Consider the following 21,047-nt stretch of genomic DNA (forward strand, 5'->3'; position numbering starts at 1 on the left):
AAAGCTTCAGAGATGAAATTTGGGCCCAAGAGTTCCTGATTCTAAAAACAATACTCTAAACAAGCTGCTTCTACTTCCCTCCTATTAGTGTCTCATTTACTTTTTAAAAGTAAATACATATGTTTTTATCATTAACTAACATCCATCTTTTTTCCTCATGCTGCACCCAAATCCTCCCCCCAAATTGGGATGGGGAACAAAATAAAAACAAAACCTTTGCAGCATATTAATATAGCTAAGCAAATTCTTACATCATCCATGTCCAAAAATGTGTACAAAGTTCTGCATAGCCAATTCACTCCTACTCTGACAATCAGCTGTTGACATGTTGAATCACTGGTCCCAAAGAACAATAATTAACCATCATAAAAATCAGAGTCATTAAGTCTCTCAAAATTGTTTTTACAATGTTGTTCTTTTGCTCATTTCATTCTGCATGAGTTCAAAATGAAGTTCAAGAGACACCAACTCTCTCACCATTTTGTCATAGGTACAGACGTCTTATATCCCCATTTTCTGTGAGATAATAAGCCTCTAGTCTTTCTCTCCCTCATTTTTGGCTTGGGGTATTTTTCTTCAGTCATTTTTCAGTTATATCCCCATATTTGTGAACCTATTTACAATTTTCTTGGCAAAGTGATTGGAGCAACTTGCAATTTCTTTTTCCAACTTATTTTACAGAAGAGAAATCTGAAGCAAATGGAATTAAGTGGCTCAGCCAGGGTCAGACAGGGAGCACATGTCCAAGACCCAGATTTGAATTCTGGAAGATGACTCTCCTCACTAGTTCTCTATCAATTCTGTCAGCTACCTGCTCCTTACTTGCTGTACCTCCACTGCATTTTTCTCTCTCTTTTCAAAATTATCAAAAAATAAGGGAAAAAAAAACATTGCCAGATCTTCAATTTATTGAGTTTTCTCAATATTAAACATATTGAGTTATGACTTTTATTGAAATCATAGATCACAATGGGTGTGTCACCATCTCCATTAACTCCTATGTATAGATGTATGTATGCATGAATGCATATATTTCACACATACACATGAATATGTACATATATGTATATGTTTGTTGTATCTGTGTATGCATGTATATGTGTATTGCATGACAGCTTACATGTTTTCTCCTCCATTAGACTGAAGTTCTTAAAAGTGAAAATTCTTTAGACTCTTCTTTGTATCTCTAGTGCTCAGTTTATACTCAGGTCAGCCGTATGGCCCTAGGCAAATTATTTAACTGCTTTTGCCTTATTTTCCTCATTTGTAAAAAATGGAGATAAATAAGAGCACCTATCTCAGGTTGTTGTGGGGATTAATGTATTAATAGTAAGAACTATATGTATGTTAACCATCATCATCATCATCAATGTTGTTTAATGGGTAACTAATTTCACTTTGCTTTCCCATTCTAAAAAAATATATATTCCTAGGCATTTTTCTTTAATAATTTCTTAAATACTAATGTTTAGACTCTTCAGAGATCTTTGCTCTGATTTAGTTCAATGATAGCTAAATTATTCTCAACTATCTCTTTTCCAGGTCATTTTTTTTTTGAGAAACCTTCTATATTCTGATTTTTTTCAATCCTTCAGCTTTGCTTCAGTATTTCTTAATGTCTCACATTATTCTTAACTTGCTTGCTACGTTATAATTTTTTAGGAAATCTGTTGTTGTTGTTGTCGTTTTGCATAAGATTTTGAACCTATTGTTCAAATGTATTGATTTTCGTTCAAATTCTGTTCTCTCTAGCTTTTTCTAAAAAAAATTATTTCCTCTATTATTTTCATTTGTAATATGATTTTAAATTCTTTTTCAACTCCTAAAATATTTATCCAAGTAATACTAATTGATATTGTGAACAAACTTTCTTAAAACTTTGCTTACAGGTGTTTCAGAATTGTCTTGATTGTGTCTCAGGTATGAAAAGTTTCATAACAGTGTTTTGTATTTTTTGTTTACCTTAGGTAACTTTAGTCATCCTATCAGAGACCTGTTCTAGGTAACCCTGGTGTTACTATCCTAGTTGGGAATTCTAGGTCCTAAATTCCAACCTGTGCCCCAAAACATACATATACAGACACACTCCTTTGAGCAACCATATGCCGGAGGTTGCCAAGTCCTTGTTTGTAGCACCTCTGGAAGATGTTGCTATATGCTGGCTTGACCTCAGCGTAACTCAAGCTCTAGGTTCTGAGTAATGGAAGACCCCAAGCTGCTGAGCTCAACAAAGGGCAATTTTAACTCTTTATATTTGTCTTATTTGATCTTGATGATAACACTGAAAAGTAGTTGCTTTTTTTATCCCCATTTTACAGAGGAGGAAACTGAGGCTACAAGAGGTTAATTTATTTGCCAAAGATCACATACCTAGTGCCTGATTTGAACTCATATATTCCTGTTTTCAGGTCTTGACTAATCTAATCCACTGTGTGTGGTAATGTGAGACCCAGGTTAGATACAAGCAGGGAACAGGGGAGGTCAAAGGTTCCACACAGAATTAGCAATGGGATCAAGCTATGCATGAACATTGAATTTCCAATTTCTTGGGGGAGGGGGAGGAAATCACCATAATGGTGCCATATTTGATGTGGGTACAAACAGTTGTAACTTCTGTTTCTAAGAAATCCATCAAACTCTGCTTCCCCGATAGCAGGAAATATAGGCATAGGTCATCCAGCCTATTAGGAATTTCTAATAAATAATAAAATAACTGACACTTTATGTAACAGAAAGTTTCTGAGGAAAAAAGAACTTCTTTAAAAAAAAGGAAGCAAAATACCAAGGAGTATATTTCAAAAGTATTCTTCATTTGCCAAATAAAAAACTTCCATCATTCAAAAGATCAGTGAATTTCACTGAATTTCTCCAATGTAGTAGATTTCACTCCATTCACACTTTCATCTTCTAGTCAACTGTCTCATCCTTGAGCCACCATAAATAAAGCATCACCCCAGATGGTTTCCTCAAGAAATACTTCCTTTATTAATGAAAATATTTGAAGATAGTTTGAGGAAAGAACATGAAGGAAAGTTTGTACTTGAGGAAATGGATTTTCCCCTTATTTTGAGAAGTTTATGCAGAAAAATATATTATTTAAAGAGACTAGCCAAAAAGTTTAGTAAGTCTGAAACAGTGTTTGCTAGATGATATTTCAGAGCACAGTTAATAATGGGAAAGAGCATCACATTTTATGGCATGTTTAAAAATGGTCTTCACTATTTCTTTACTTTAGGGTAGCATTTCTACATTTCTTGCTTGGGAAGAAAAACAGATATGTTAAAGGACTTTCCATCAAGGAAAGTGTGAAATGCGTATGCCTGTGTTACTAATATTACTTATGGCTAAAAAAAAAAAAAGTTTGCCTAGTTTTACAGCAGAAAGTCCAAATCCAGAGGAAGTAAACATTAAATTAAAAATTTGATACAATAAGTGCAACCATCTTACAAATTTATGGTATATGCTATGAGTAGCAATTCTTAATAGTGAAGGCTATATTCTTTTCTCTTCTGACTTTCCTTCAGTAAAATTCATGATTTCAAAAGAATGCCTGGGTATTTATTGGGATAAAATTTCAATCTGGCATATTGCTTAGAGTGGTGATCAACAAAATATGAAGTTGAATCTTGCCTCAAGTAATTTATTACATGGACTATCCTGACAAACTCATTTAACTGCTATGAATCTCATATTTTTCAGCTGTAAAATCAGGAGATTGGATATGATGATCTTTAAAGTCACTTCTAGTTCTAAATATATGATCTTAAGTTAGGAGCAGTGGGGGTGGGCAAATTTTATATGACTCCAGTAATCCCAAGATGTAGGTAGAACTCACAAGGAAATAATTCTCTTCATTTGTATTTTATAAGTGATCCTATTAAAAATGTTCTATTAAAAACTGTGCACACCCTGTGATCCAACAGTGTCTCTACTGTGCCTGTATTCTCATAAAATAGGTAAAAGAAGCCACATGTGCAAAAATGTTTGCAGCAGCTCTTTTTGTAGTGGCAAAGAGCTGGAAAGTGAGTGGATGCCCTCAGATGGGGAATGTCTGAATAAGTTCTGGTATATGAATGTTAGGAAATATTGTTATTCTATAAGAAACAATCAGCACGATGATTTCAGAAAGGCCTGGAGAGAGAGACTTGCATGAACTGATGTTAAGTGAAATGAATGGAACCAAGAGAATATTGAGCACAACAACAAGATTATGCAATGTTCAGTTCTGTACATGTGGCTTTTTTTTTTCAAAAATGACATGATTCAGGCCAGTTCCAATGAACTTGTGGTGGAAAGAATCATCTGTACCAAGGGGGAGGACTGTAGGGAGAGAGTGTGGATCACAACATTATATTTTCAACCTTTTTTGTTGTTGTTCCCTTGCTTTTTGTTTTCTTTATCATATTTTCTTTTTGGATATGATTTTTTATTATGCAGCATGATAAAGTAGAAATATGTATAAAAGAATTGTAGATGTTTAACATGTATTAAATTACTTGTTGTCTAGGGGAAAGGATAGGGGGAAGAGAGAGAAAAAAATTTGGAAGACAAGTTTTTGCGAGGGTGAGTGTTGAAAAATATCTTGGCATGTTTTTTTGAAAATAAAAATCTATCATTAAAAAAAAAAAAAACCTTCCATGATCTAAATCTGGATAATGTGGTGAACAAAATCATCTCAAGCATAGTGACAAGTGATGTATGGATTGTTAGAGATAAAGACAGACATAGAAATGTACAGAGATTTTCTCTTTCTGTGTGTGTGTGTGTGTGTGTGTGTGTGTGTTTGTCTTTGTGTGGGTGTCACTCTGTCTCTGTTTCTGATGTGTGTGTGTGTGTGACACACACTCTATCTTTGTCTTTCTGTCTCTCTGCCTCTCTGCCTCTCTGTCTGTCTGTCTCCCTTTCCCACCCCTCTCCAGAATGCTACAGTACATAGAGTTTTGGAAGTGAAGTTAGTAAGACCTCAGTTCAAATGTGACCTTGTGTACTTAGTAGCTGTTTGAACCTGGCCAGTTGAAAATCATTATTTGCCTCAGATGTTAAATATTAAATGAGGATAATGTTCACGCCCATTTCCTAGAATATTGTGATCATAAAATAAGCTAACATTGGTTAAAATACTCAGCAAATAGCTGGAACCTAGGAAGCATATAATAAATGCTTTCTCTCCACATAGACACGCATGTGGTCACACATATTTGCACATATATGTGTAAACCATATATATGGTATATAAATTATTATTTGAGCATTTTAAATGAAAAAAAAATAAATGTCCCCTTTGGACCCCATTGTAAGTTATTGTTTCCATCTATAAAATATGTTAAATTCATGCCAATAAAAACCAAGCAACAACAAACTGAGCTGAGTGTCAAAGATAGAGATGAATGTATTGTTTCCAACTGTCTAAAGCTGCCTAATTTTCATCCTTGAGAACAGTGGGGACTGACTCCCAGGGTGCATTTGGCAGACACATAAACCTCCCTGTTTTATGGACTTTCATGAGGGTTTCAGATGAGATGTTAACACTGCATCACTTCAGGCTGAGCAATTTATATATGCCCTTATTGGCAGAAATGTTCTAAGAAAACCATTTAAGAAATATTAGACATAAAATACTACTCAAGAAGTTGGAAGGATCTGGAGCTCATCCAGGTGGAGATGTAATACCCACCTCAGATCCAGTCTCAAGGATTTCTAAGAGTAGCTGGTAAAGGGGATACATGGAATACAACTTGATTTTATTAATGAACTCCAGACCTTCACTGCGTGTTTCCTCTCTGCACCTTGGTGGGTGTGAACCTAATTCTGCCAATCTCAGACAAGCATCATTTAAAGTCCTGAAAATTCAGTCTCTGTGTGTGAATATATGAAGGGTGGGAAATACATAGGATGTGGGAGTTTGGAATTAGAGAGGCACGTGGCTGTGACACTTTGTATCTAAAATCATGTATCTGGAGTTTAAAGTGATGTCAGAGCCTATCTCATGTTACCCCCTTTTCTATAAGAGAGGGAAATGAAGTCCAGTAAGGGCTTAAGGGATTTGCGCAACATTACATATAAGCCTGGTGCAGCTCACTTCCTGCTAGAACACAGTCAGACTTCAGTAATCCCTTCTTCCATGCAACTGAAGCAAGATGTAATTATTATTTTTGCTTCTTTTTTTATCTCCAGTGCACATACTACGTGTTGATAAATGTTTACTAACTGATTGATTCTTTTCTTTCTCACCAATGTTTCAGCAAATACATAAATACAAAAGAAAAAAAAAACTAAAGATATCATGTAAAGAGTGAAGATAATAAAAGTACCTTTTGGAAATATACAGAAAAGATTTCCTACTATGTACTAATCACTTTACTGAATGTTGAATAATATAGGGTCATAACATCATAGATTTAAAGATTAATGGGAATTTAACAGGCTATGGAAGCCAGATACCTCATTCTACAGATAAAGAAATTGAGGCACAAGAAGCTAAATGAATTGATCAGAGTAACACATTGAACCCACGACTTCCTGACTCCTAGCCCAAGGGAAAAAAAATAAAAAGATATAATCCCTGCCCTCAGGAAGATTATATTCTTCAGACATGTACACAAGCAAATAATGATATAACATATGAACGTTAATTTTTTAGGAAGGTAAGGAGACTGATAAAAACTCTACTACTACTACTACTATTAATAATAATGATAATAATAATTCTGGATTGGGGGGATGGGGTGGGGAAAGATCTCAAAATTAGACATTTTTGTTACATTTAAAAAATTTCTGAGAAACATAGCTTCTAGATAATTTAATCATTTTATCTAAAAGGCCAGAATGCTTATTAATAAAATGGTTGTCATTTAGCAACCTTTCTGAGATCACCTTATGGTGGTGGGCTCATAGCTTCTATACCTTTGAAAGGCAGATTTTATGAGGATGTAATCAACACTACTTGGTTAACAACTAATGAGAAAATGAACAGTATAATTAGATATGGGCTATATTAAAGTGAGGGTCTTGGGATAAACTACTTGAATCACTCAAATCTTGATCAAAAAGACAAATTTCTATGCTACCTGTCTGATAAAAGAGAGAACCCACATTTTTCCAGATCTGTCTAAGCAAACACAATGAGTAGGAATGTACCCATTAACCCAAACTTAAAATTTCCTTTAGTATGGTATTAGGCCTTGGTCTAGGTAAATTTTTAAGAGAGATTTACTTTACTAGGTAATTTCTGAATGAGCAAACATAATAGTCCTAATATAATATAATGATCCCAATATAAGTTACTTATTAAATGCAAGAAAGAAACAATCATTTCTCACACCTAGGTGACAGAGTTGAGGGGAATGCATTTTAGACATAGGAAATAACTCTAGGGTCATATATGCCAATAATAATAATGATGATGAATGGAAAGCAATTCAATTCTTAGATTAAGAAATTGAAGCTTGAAGAGATTAAGATACTTATCCAAAGCCATACAATTCATTTAAAAGCTACATTTGAATCCAGATTTCCCTGATTCTATATCCAATATTCACTCAGGTAAGGAGTATGACATTGTATTGAAGATATTCCTGACAGTCAATTTAATAGATAAAGGCAGTTTTGAGTAGTGGTTGGAAGGTCAACATCAGGAAAGCCTAATTGCAAATATGACCGCTACCTCTATACCCTAGACACATCATAGACCCTATGGGCCTCAGGCTTCTCCCAATCAATTAGCCAAGCAGCTAACAAACATTTATATTATATTAAGTCCCTAATAATTTGCCAGTCTCATTATTGCAGCTAGGTGCAGGAAATACAAATATAAGAGATAAATCAATCACTAATTTCTCAAAACTTATATTCTAACAGAAGAGACAAGTATACTTCTAATTTCATAAATATACATATATATGTATATTTATGCATGTGCATGCATATATCTGTTCATGTATATATATGCATATATATCATTAATATGAAAAATTAAGAAATAAAAATCTAGTTAAATGAAAATAACTTTGGAAGATAGGACACTACCAAATAAAGGGGTTAGGAAATAAGGTGATAAAGGAGAATCTTGAGAGAAAATAAGGTGCTTGGTGAAATAGAGGGATTCATTAGGGGAAAAAAAATTGCAAAGAGACAGAAATGAGAGATGGAGTATCATGTGACAAAGAATGGAGAAAGGCTGGACTATATTCAGAGAATTTGAGGATGAAGATGATAAGAATCAACAAGGCAGGGACTATTGGTGGGTTTAAGTTCTGAAGGGCTTTGAAAGCTAAACAGAAGAACTTGCATTAATTCTAGAGGTAATAGGAAGATGATTCCAGAAGTATATCATGTAGGAAAACAATGTTCTCAGGCTTATGTTTAAGAAAAATAATTTGGACAATGAATGTCAGAGGGACTGAAGGAGAAAAAGGTTTGGTAAACTACTTAAGAAGCTACTGCAGTAATCTAGCCCATATTATGTTTTCTGATGTTTTCCCATTATAATTGCCAATTGAGTATCTTTTCCTTTATGTCATTGATTGACCCAGTAATCAATTACTATCATTTCAACTAGTTGGCATCAAATGGCTTTTACCAGGAAGATTAATGGAGAACATGGATTAAGAATACGAGTAGAATCATCATCACCTCAGAACTGGGGACACACTCTTCCCCTCTGTCACTTCAATCTTTGGGGCTCACATTTAAAATCGTTGCCATAAAGCATTCATCCTATGAAGTTCACTTCCTATAAGATCACTTCACTATAGGACTAAACCCTATAGTTTGCTCCTCATCTCTTTGGTGAAGATTTACCTGGCTTGAGGTCTACAAACTCCATTCTTCTTAGACCTCTGGCAGTTCATTTGTGTGTTCTTTTGAATTTGACAAATTCATAATTATTTTCAATGTTCCTTCACATAAGAGGAAAAATGCATAGATGAGATAGACGTAAAATAATAGATGAGGCATATACAAGACATAGATGAGATAGATACAAAACAAACAAGCAAAATAAAATAAACCAAAAAAAAAAAAAAACTACTTAGGTCATACTCAGAGCCACATGTTGGTTCTGATGGCACATCTCATATTGTCTCTCTTTCCCCATAGAAATTTACTGAAATCTTTTCCTCAATTGCCACAAGGAAAGAGAGAAAGCAATTTGACTGAATAATGTCTCATCTATTTGCCCTCTGTTCAGGCTTAGTAGGTAACCAAAAGGTTTTTTTATCACAGAGGATAGATAGAAAAAAAAATTCACAGAATTCCTGTGCTTTGAAGGAGAGAGCTGGGCCCCTCCATTGAACATCCTTAGTCACTTTCAGAAGCATGCCCACTAAGCAAGCATTCTCCCAGGGTTGAGTCTTTCTTGGTTAGCTTTCTGTTATACAAAGAAAATGAAAAAGTCAGGAGAATAGAGGTGCCTTCTATGGAATCAAATATCTGTTAGGTTTAAGATATATTTGGTATATACAGTTAGAAATGTCTAAAAGGAAGTGGGACTAGAGAGTTGGACTTGGCTTCAGGACTACACCAGTTCATATCCTCAGATATTTTCTTAGCACTGTGACTCTAAGAGTAATTCCCTTAAATTTTCTCAGGCTCAGTTTCCTCTTCTATAAAACAGAAATAAATTGATTCAATTGATGATAGGTATTTTGAATACCCTCATGAAGGATAGCTTTGTGGCATGGTGAATAGGGAACCAGGCATGGAGTTAGAAAGAATCATCTTCCTGAGTAAAAACCTGAGACAAATCTAACAAATCTTATTTTACTAGCTATGTGACCCTGGATAAGTCACTCTTTCCTGTTTGCCTGAATTTCATCGCGTTAAATTAACTGAAGGAGGAAGTGGCATTTTTGTCAAGGAAACCCCAAAGCGAGTCACAATGGGTCAAATGTAACAAACAACCAAACAACATGAATAAATAAAAGATGTCTTGTTTCTGACTTTCTTTTAATCCAGTGCTTGTGGTGTTAACAATTACTCAACTACCTGAACTGATTGCGTACCTACCTATTTGGACAGGTAAAGCAGTTTGATAATTATGTAATGGATAAAGTAGATAATTTTGGATTCAGAAGACTGAGTTCAAATCTCTACTCTGACACATAAAGGCTGAAAACATCAACCAATGTCTCAGGGCTCCTAGAAAATTCCCTAAGACTATAAATTGAGTACAAATTACTCATCTGTGTCAATGGAAAGTATTTTCATGAGAATGTTTCCATATAATAAAAACATAGTTTCAGACACTGATCACTCTACTATTCCCTGAAAAAATTAAATTAAAAGAATCACAAAGTATTTGTGCAGCTCTTATATAAATAGTTGTCTCATTTCCCTAATTTACTTAGCCTAGGTAGACCTGGTTAATCCATAAATCAACAACATTTTGATGCCTTCCAGTTCTAAATCCTATGATTTATGATGAATGGGTACCGTGGAATGCAAAAATAATTTTGAAAATTACATGTTTATTTACAATCCTCACTAATCTACAAGATTTGGCAGTCCCTCTTTGGATCATATCCAATCAAGAGAGGTATAGAAATATAGCATACTGCAAGTATATTGAGAGAATGAGAGACACTTTTATATTTGGAAAATTCAGTAAGTGGTGACGTATCTCACCAATGAAGTAATGATTTTAGAAGGAGACCACCATCATTACCCAGAAAAGATTTCATTGACTAATTCCTGAGCTTTCATTATTTAGCATTTGATTCAAAACTATTTATTCAACTTACCTTCATATTGCCACTACTTTCATATCATGTTGTAGGCATGTTTCAATAGAATCATTGGTAAAAATTATTTCTCATCTTTGCTCAGATCAACAGAAAAAGGGAAAGAAAGACAAAAGAAGGAAGAAAGGAGAAGAGAAAGGAAGGAAAGAAAGAAATAAAGAAGGAATTCAAGAAGGAAGAAAGGAAGAAAGAAAAATGAGAGGAACGAAGGAGGAAAAACAGAGAAGGATGAGGGCTGGAGAAAGAAAGGAAAAGAAAGAGAAAAGGAGAAAATGAAGGATAAAAAAAGAAAGAAAAATTAAAGGAATTTTAAAAAGAAAAAAAATGAAGGAAGGAAAAAGGGGAAACAAGGAATTGCTTTTTTTTTCACTAATTCATAAAAAAAGGTTTTTCTTTTTTGACAAAACTTGTCTCATAATGGAAGAATACAAATATGCTAATGCCAAAAAGAAAATACGTGTATTTTATAAGATGAAGAGCAACAACATAAGCAATACCAAGGGGAGGGGGGAGGAGGGAATGTGCACAATGATTACCATGGTATAAATTTAAATAACAATAAAATGAAACAATGTAATTATATTGACCAATGTGAGGTTAATTGACTTGACCAGGGATATACTACACATTAAAAAAAAAATCAAGATCTGGATTGAAATATAGCTTTTCCTGAATCAAACAATTGATCAATCATTCAGTCAGCAAGGATTTATTCAATGTTTGCAGTTGTTTTGATTCTGCAAGAATCCTGGGAGTAGAAAACAAAAAGCAAAATGGGATCCTTGTCTTTGAGGAGCTTACATTATCAGTTGTGGAGAAGACCTGTGAATGTGCTGATTATAGTTTAAATGGAATATAACCATAGAAAGAAGGCATTAGCAACTGGGGATAGGAGGATGGAGATTTAGAGGGGAAGAGAATCTGTTGGAGAATTTGATGCTTAAACTAAACTTTAAAGGAAGCCAAGGAAATTTAGAATCACTTTCCAAGCTCAATTCTTTATGGTTCCATGATGCTTCTCTCTGCCGCTACCTCCTTTCTCCCCTCTTTTGGGTAGATGTGTGACTCTGGGCAAGTCACTTAAATTTTTAATCAGTTTTCTGAACTGTAAAATGATAGTAGCAGCATCTCTCTCTCTCTCTCTTTCTCTCTTTCTTTCTCTCTCTCTCTCTCTCTCTCTCTCTCTCTCTCTCTCTCTCTCTGTGTGTGTGTGTGTGTGTGTGTGTGTGTGTGTGTGTGTGTAATGAGGGTGAGGAGGATAAATGAATTCCACACCAAATAAAACACTCAACAGAGTGCTCTTGCACATAGTAGGTGGTATATATTTATTTATTTAATCTTTTCAATCTTTCAAGGTTGCCTAGAGCACAGAGCGGTTAAATAAATTCCAGAAGATCACATAAGGATACAACAATACAACAGTCAGTACTATCAGAGGCAGAATGGGACTCAAGAGATTCTAAAGCTATCTCTATCCATTTTCTCTGTGTGTATTTCTTTTCATCCATCTTTATCATTTATTAAGTTTTGTTAACTTCCTATTATGCGCCATTATATGATTAAACCCTAATAATAATAATAGTAATAATAATAAAAGACAAAAGACAGTCCTTGTGCTCAAGAATGTCTTGATCCAGTACTGATTCTCTATTCTCTCTCTCTCTCTCTCTCTCTCTCTCTCTCTCTCTCTCTTTTACTCTTTCTGTATCTGTTTCTCTCTTTCCCTCTGTCTATGTTTCTGTCTGTCTCTTTCTGTTTTTCTCTGTCTGCAGAGTTCTCTGTCTCTGTGTCTTTCTCTGTCTCTCTGTGTCTTACTCTGTCTTTCTCTCTGCCTCTCTGTCTTTCTATCTCTGCCTCTCTTTTTTCTCTCTCTTTCTCTCTCTATCTGTCTCTGTCTCTGTCATTCTCTATATCTTTCTTTTTTTCTCTGTCTCTCTTTTAAGCCCTGTAAATGCAAAAAAAAAAAAAATTCTTATATTTAGACTTGTGGTCTAAGAGGGAAAGCGCAAGCTGGCTAGCAACCTTGGAAAAGAAAGCTGCCCTGGCAATCAGATAGATTTCAAGTCAGACTTCTGATACACACTGGCAATGAGATCCACTAATCTGTTAATGGCCTAGGGAAATCTCCAGGATTAGAAAGTGCTAAATAGGCATTGAGTTGCATGTTAAGAGAAGGTGTGATTCTCTATAGAGATTCATATCCATATTCAAATCTATATCTAAGTGGATGTCTATATCTGCATCTATAGTGGCCGTTGTTCAATCATTAAGTCATGCCTGACTCTCCATGACTTTGTAGGTCACATTATTCCTGGGGTTTTCTTGGCAAGAATATTGGGATGCCTTATCATCTCCTTCTCCAGTAGATTAAGGCAAACACAATTTAACTGATTTCTCCAGGATTATCCAATTACTAAGGGTTTGAGACTGGATTTAAACTCAGATCTTTATGATTCTGAGCCCAGTTCTTTACCAACTGAGTCACTTAGATGCCTCTATAATATAGCTGTTTTTATAGATCTATTTCTTGGAGAGAAACAGAGAAAGAGAGACAGAGAGAATTATATGTATGTATTTTTATATGTATATATTCATATGTAATTATTATGTATATATTTAAAGATTAACAAACAGTTTAAAATTATATCTGGTCAGCATTATTAAAAATGAAAAAAAAATCAGTCAATCATAAATATTATTTTGCATAATACAATGCCTCTACCTGAGAAAAAAGAAAAAAAAAAAACTTTGACTGAATCATTTAAAGAAGAGGAATAAATTCTGTCAAATTGGCTATGAATGTAGAGAGAGCCCAAAGGGGAAATATTTAAGTGCCTGAACTGGTATTTTGATGAATTGTTATTCAATTATCTGCAGTTTTAAATAATCCATATTGAGGTTCACAAGTCATCAAACCTTAACTGTGGCAGCATCTTAATACCATTCTCCTAAGTGATAATTTTTGAAATATCTTGATCTGTTTTTAAAAAATCATCAAGAAGACTTTTTTGTGTATTTTGTATCAAAGCATCATAGAAATTTTATGTAAAGGAGCCGTAAGAATTATACCTTAATGATTTGGTCATCAAATACTTTGGTTTGTTTTTTTGTTTGTTTGTTTTTTTTTGTTTTTTTTGTTTTTTTCAGGCACAGAATAGTAACTCACAAGGTGTCCCTGATATTTCAGCCTGATACTGACCTATGAACTTCATTCTCTTTGAAGTTTTCCCAATTATTTCATGCTCCTCTCTTTGCCTGAGGTGATAAAGTGTAAAAGATTGAGTGTGAAAAAGAAAAAAAAAGACTATTGTCCACAAGGAAAATCAACATGGTTAAAGGTCTACTTAGAATTCCTTGTCCTTCTCCTTCCTGGTCCCCTTCTCAGCACTTCTTGACAGAGAGCTACTTTACCCTAAATGAAGTGATTTCTTCACATTTTAGTTTTAACTGCTCTTCTATCCTGCTTAAATGGCTTTATTTATACAATGTTTAAGTATGTCAGAACTTGTACAGCATTAGGCAGTCAAATACATCAGTGATTTCCAGCATTCAGTTAGTAATGCCAGAAAAACTGAGGCAAGATAGAGATTAGAGAATATTTAATAATTTATTTGAAAGGGAGAGATGTACTGGGACCAAATGGATCCATGGGTTGGTCCCAGGATTGAATGAGACTATTGTCTCCAAGAATCCAGCAAACAATGTGAGTACTCAATGATATATATACACGTGGCTCAGACTCAGGGGACAGAGCGAGGCAGAGGTGGAGAAAGCAGGTGCTGAGAGCAGGAACGGAACTCTAACAATCCGATTCAGGGTGAGGGGAGACATGAGGGATATCTGATAATTGGGATTACAGAGTGGGGAGAGGTACTCAACATTCTGATGATGCCTAAAATAGAAATTCTTTGTCCTTATCTAGGCCATCATGATTAGAAGGGAGGAGTGGTTGAGCAAAACAATTAGGGAAACCAAGGCAGGACTGGGTCAGGATAATTAGGGAAACTGAGTCAGGACAATAAAAGAGAACTGTGGCATAATAAGTTTGTACATAATGTTGGTAGACAGTGTAATTTTGTGTGTGGCTAGGTTTTCTCCATGGATTCTTTTTTTTTTTCCAGAGCACCAAAATTTTGAATTTTAGTCGTACAGAAAAAAAAGTTTATAAATGTTAAAGTCTTTTGTATCAAAATATAATGAAAATGACTTACAAGAATATATTTTTTTTATTTTTAAATCACATTTCTGGTAACAATTAGATGAAAAGTAGGTCACAATATTCTTAACATTTCTGTTTATCAAGAACTTTTACTTTTATGTCATTTTGAAGTTATTCTTTTAGACTCATAGATTAGGGATAGAATAGATCCTGGAGGTCACTTGGGCCAACCCTCTCATTTTTACAGAAGAGCATAATCCTACAACCACCCCAACCAGCATCCACATACCCAGCAAATCAACCTATGGTACAAAGATTACAAAAGAAAGAGGAAAAGAAAAAAAAAATAGTTCAATAAAATAACCAGCACTATAACAATATCTGACTTTATGTATCTATGTAACCATGTATTTGTGATGCCAGAGAAACTGAGGCAAGAGAGAAATTAGAGAGTTTTTAATATTTTATTTGGATTTCTGAGAGGGAGAGATTTTCTGGGACCAAAGGATCCATTTTGGTCTCAAAGCATTCAGCAACAGCAACAGCATCGAATATGAAATTCCAATGGTTTTTATAGACATGGTTCTAAGTAAGGCAGGGGCAGAGTCCAAGCACTGGCAAATAGTGGGAATTTCCGTGAAGGGACCATCAATCTGGTTCTGACAGGGTAGGGGGTGGGACCATAATTTCTGATAAACTGGGAGTAGTTAGAGACAAAAATCTGGAACTTAGAGATAGAGGATACCATTTAGGTATCTGAGATAGGACATCTGGAGTTTTATCTTTTGGAATGCTAACTCTCTACAGCCCTAATTATCTCAATTCTAATTGTCAGGAAGGAGGGTTGCAACCAGAGGGATTGAGACAGAACAATTCAAGGAACTGAGGCAGAACAGTTCAGGGAAATAAGGCAGGGTGATTTAGGAAAACTGAGGCAGGACAATAAAAGGAAACTGTGGCACAACGTGTGTGTGTGTGTGTGTGTGTGTGTGCACATATACATATTAACAAAAAAAACAATAAATATATAATGGATTTCTACTGTTCTAAATGACATTGCTCAGCGGAAGATTATTGCATCATTATTTAGTGTCTGTCTTATTGCAGTCATATAGAGAGAGGGATATTGGGCCTATACAACTATCTATCTATCTGTATGTATGTATATCGATAATCTGTCCCTATTTATATATTCTACCACTATATTTTTCTACCTATGCAATGAAAGAAAGGAGATATATTTTGTCAATCCCTCCCTAGAATTAAGCTTGGTTATTTTAATTGCAAAGAATTCAATTTGATTTTATTGTTCTTTTCATTTATATCATTAAAGTTTCTGTGTATGTTCTGTTTGATTTGTTTAGGTTGGATTCCTGCTCTTGCTTATTTCACTTTCTATCATTTCATATGTTTTCCAATGTTTCTATGTCTTTGGTAATGTTTTTTCTTTTTAACAATATTATTCTACTACTTTCATATAGTATACTCTGTTCACCCCTTCTGGAATAGGTAGATAACCTTTTACTTTTCAAAATTGTTATTGTTGTTGTTGTTGTTTGTAACATCCCCTACAGACACACACACACACACACACACACACACACACACACACAAAAAAAAAAAAAAACTCATTCCATTTTCTTTGTTTTTTAATTAATCTCTTGAACGATAATAATAAATATGGAGCTTATTAACTTTTTGGGCCATAGCTCTAGAGTATTTCCAAAATAGCCAGACAAAAATTCACAGTTTCTTGAATAATATCCCAATATTTATTGTTTTTATTTTCTAAGATTCCTAAGCCAAGGTAATTGACCACATTGATGGAACAGTAGATGTCAAACTTAGGAACAAGTTAGATATTATTTATCCTAACCCTTTACTTTTATGAATGAAGGAATTGATATTCCTATTGTCTAGTTATTTGCTCAAAGTAACAGTAAGTTAGAAAGTCAGATTTAAACACCAGTCCTGTCCATAAATATTGCCACCTTTCCTCCTAGCATGTACCATTCCTATCAGTTGCCAGTTCTAGCTATTTATTTTTCTATTTTTCCCTGTTTAAACTCTTAGCCAGTTTTCAGCATTATTGATTAAAGCTTCTTCTTGTGGAAAGGTCTGGGTTAAGCCCAAATCTTCCTTCACAGTTCCCCACAGATCTGGTAAAAGTGTGAAACACTGATTTAATTAATGATTTCAGGAGTCAGATGGGGACAAGTGGATAGGGAAAGGTTTATGGTAGCTGACAGAAATATGTGAATTTGACACAGAGGACATAAAAACAGGGATGGATAAGTGGGAATTAAGAATAGAATCACAGTTTTCTCCCAAATTGGGATCTGGTTTTGATTTCTATTTTCCCAATGCTTTACCTCTTTTCCAAGGCCAAAACAAATAAGGAGAAATAAGCCCATTATTTTCCCTCCATGTAGTTCTATGAAGTGTCTCCACAGTCCTTTTGATAAAAACATATAATTTACTCTACACAGGGAAGTGATTTTCTTATTTCCTTTCTAATAGCATGTATTGTAGCTAAAAGATATAGAAAGCCAGAGTGGCTAGATGTTTTGACTAGATATTTAACTGTAAAATTCATAATTATGATAATAACTAAAGATAGACAGATGGCTAGATAGAGAGGAATAAAGAGAGAGAAAAAAGAGAGAAATAATCACAGAGACAGAGAAAGAGAAATCAATGGATGGATGAAACTAGACCTGGGATTTGGCACTTATCTAGGAAACTCCCTAGATAAAAACTCTATAGTAATGTAGATTATCACTCTTTCTGAAATTTATAGCCTTAAAAGATTTACCCAGAGTACTAAGAGATTAAGTAAATGGACCATTGGTAGAGAGCCTATATGTGTCAAAGGCAGGATTTGAATACAAAGTCTAAATATCACAGGATACTATGTATCCTGATATTAGAAATGGGATTTACAAGTATCACAGACTTAGAATGCAGGAAAGAATGGGATCACAAAGGAGCCTTTTAAACAGGCATCTCTTTTTCTGCACTGATTATAATTCACATTTATGTAGTGCCCTAAGATTTAGACTATAACTTCATTACAAGGACACCTTTGCAATAAGTGATACAAGTATTATCATCCATATTTTTACAGCTGGGGTTGCATCTAATAACTAAGGAAGTTTGCATATAAGATTCAAAGAAAAATCTCATTATTACCAATCTAGGGTTGTATTGTTTGTTTGTTTCCCTATTTCACATACATGTTCTCAAACCTGAAAATTCTCATGAATAGCATAGCCACATGTTATTGTCAATGATTAATTGTGCTCCCTACCATTCCAGGCAAATTCTCATTTCAGTTTATCTCAAACTGATTCAATTTAACTATCCTTTATTAAGTGCCTGATATGTGCCATGGATGGTGTTAATCATTAGGTGGGATGCAAAAACCAGAAAGAAAGAAAGAAAGGAGAGAGGGAGGGAAGGAGGGAGGGAGGGAGGGAGGAAGGAAAGAAGGAAGGAAAGAAAGAAAGAAAGAAAGAAAGAAAGAAAGAAAGAAAGAAAGAAAGAAAGAAAGAAAGAAAGAAGGAAGAAAAGAAAGAAGGAAAAAGACAAGGAAGGAAGGAAGGAAGGAAGGAAGGAAGGAAGGAAGGAAAAGGAAGGAAGGAAGGAAGGAAGGAAGGAAGGAAGGAAGGAAGGAAGGAAAGAAGGAAGGAAGGAAGGAAGGAAAGAAGAAAGGAAGGAAGGAAAGAAAGAAGAAAGGAAGGAAGGAAGGAAGGAAGGAAGGAAGGAAGGAAGGAAGGAAGGAAGGAAAGAAAGTAGGAAGGAAGGAAAGAAGGAAAGAAAGAAAGAAAGAAAGAAAGAAAGAAAGAAAGAAAGAAAGAAGGAAGGAAGGAAGGAAGGAAGGAAGGAAGGAAGGAAGGAAGGAAGGAAGGAAGGAAGGAAGGAAGGAAGGAAGGAAGGAAGGAAGGAAGGAAGGAAGGAAGGAAGGAAGGAAGGAAGGAAGGAAGGAAGGAAGGAAGAAAAGAAAGAAAGAAAGAGAAAAAACCTACCTTCTCTACCTCCAAGGAGCTGACTTTCTGAAAATGGACCTCTTTTCAGCTGGTATTTCATTTAATTTAACTAGCCCTTGATTTCTTTTCTTTTCTTTTCTTTTCTTTTCTTTTCAGGAGAGGAATTTGACTATTCAGAAATAGTTATGATCATTTTAGACAAATTAAGTAACTGCAGGATTCTTCCCCCTCCCCAATTATCTCCCCATTACTGTTGCTGCTGTCATAGAAGAAAGTGAATTTCAATTTTTTTCTTAATGAACTGCAAAAGCAAATTTGTGATTTTAGGCATCAGGAAATTTTTAGAAGTAAGCTTTTAACCAGAGAACTTAATCCACTCTTAAACCCAATCCAGCTTGGATATACTGGCCTCCAGAGAACAATATATCTTTTTTACCCCAAGCTACTCAAGCCTCTGTATTTCACCAAACCTTTCTTTTAACAATTAGAATATATATATACATGTCCAATTAAGTGTAAATCTAATTCAAAAGAGAGGCCCACTCTGGACTTCTTCAGTGAATGAATCAATGAATCAATGTAGCAATCAATCACCCCACCCCATTAATATAAATAACAAGATGTTATACTCTCAGATATCTTAATCATATAAGAATGCCTCTTTGATTGAATTATAGAATCAATCCATAAAAGATATAAAATTATATGAACAATTTCTAGTCACCTCTACTGAGTCAATCAAAGAACTAAACTGATGTGAAAAAGAACACAATTAATTCTGAAGGAATGAAGTATTAAAAATCATTAAATGAAATGAGATGACATTATATAGGAAGCCTTTGGGGATGGTTTAAGAGAATCAGTCACTCCCTGTGAGCCCTAGATGGAAGACATGATATCAGATTAAAATCTAACAGGGAGCATTTTTAATCAGGCCATTGAGAATGAATTTGTTGGGTTGGTAGAGTGGGACAGAAAACATCTGTTTCCTTCCCACCTCCATCCCACACAAACCTTAAATAACTGTATTGTTTGTTTGTTTTTTTAATATTGGCAATGATAAGAGAATGTTCAATTCTAGTAACTGTTGTTAAATAATTTTTCAGCCATGTCCAACTCTTCTTGATCCCTTTTGGGGTTTCTTGGTAAGGATATTGAATGGATGCTTTGCCATTTCCTTCTTCAGTTCATGTTAGAGGCAAACAGGCTTAAGTGACTTGTACACATTTACATAAGGATAGATTTGAAAAGAAATCATGAAATCTTCCCGAATTCAGGTCTGACACTCTATCAACTATGCTACTTAGTTGTCCCATTTCTAATAACATCAGATCTCAAATTATATTACAAGAATTACTCATCAAAATGACTTACTTCTGGTTACAAATTTCAGTGGAATAGATTAAGATTATATATATATATATATATATATATATATATATATATATATATATACACACACAATTGACCAATAGATACCATCATATTGATAAAATTAAGTACCTTGTTTACCGAGAGGAAGATTTAGTCTGACAAAAAAAAAACACTTTTGGGAAAACTGCAAAAAGATTTGATAGAAAGTAAGTATAAAACTTACATCTAAGATTGTCTATAAACTCTAAATGGATTCATGACTTAGACATAAAAGTAATAGCATCTGCAAATTAGAGATGCGAGCAAGAAATAATATTCCCTATCCATTATACCCCTATACCCAATCAATCTAAGTTGCATAAGCATATTTCATATTGCCCTCCTTCTTTCCTCTCTGACTGTCACCAGTCTAGATCAAGCTTGATATTTTGCTGCCATTTTCTTCATTACTTAATTCAGTTCCATTTAGCTGCCAAAGTAGTCTTCCTAAGGCAAAAGTTTGACTATGTCATTCATTTATTTATTTATTTTATGGAGAATTCACTCAAGGCAAGCACTCACAAGGTGATCAGAAAAAGCGATACAATAATACTCAAGATCTCTCTTAAAAGGTTTAGAATCAATTGTACAACATGGGAGACACTGGCATAAGACTTCCCTACGATGGCTTGCCCTCATCAGAGAAGGTGTTGTGCTCTTTGAGCAAAGCAAAATTGAATTAGCTCATGAAAAAAAATGTGAGATTTGCAAAATTAGAGAATTCACCCCAAACATTCATAGGGACTC

Source organism: Antechinus flavipes, chromosome 4 (genome assembly GCF_016432865.1).
Source record: "Antechinus flavipes isolate AdamAnt ecotype Samford, QLD, Australia chromosome 4, AdamAnt_v2, whole genome shotgun sequence".
Lineage (NCBI taxonomy): Eukaryota > Metazoa > Chordata > Mammalia > Dasyuromorphia > Dasyuridae > Antechinus > Antechinus flavipes.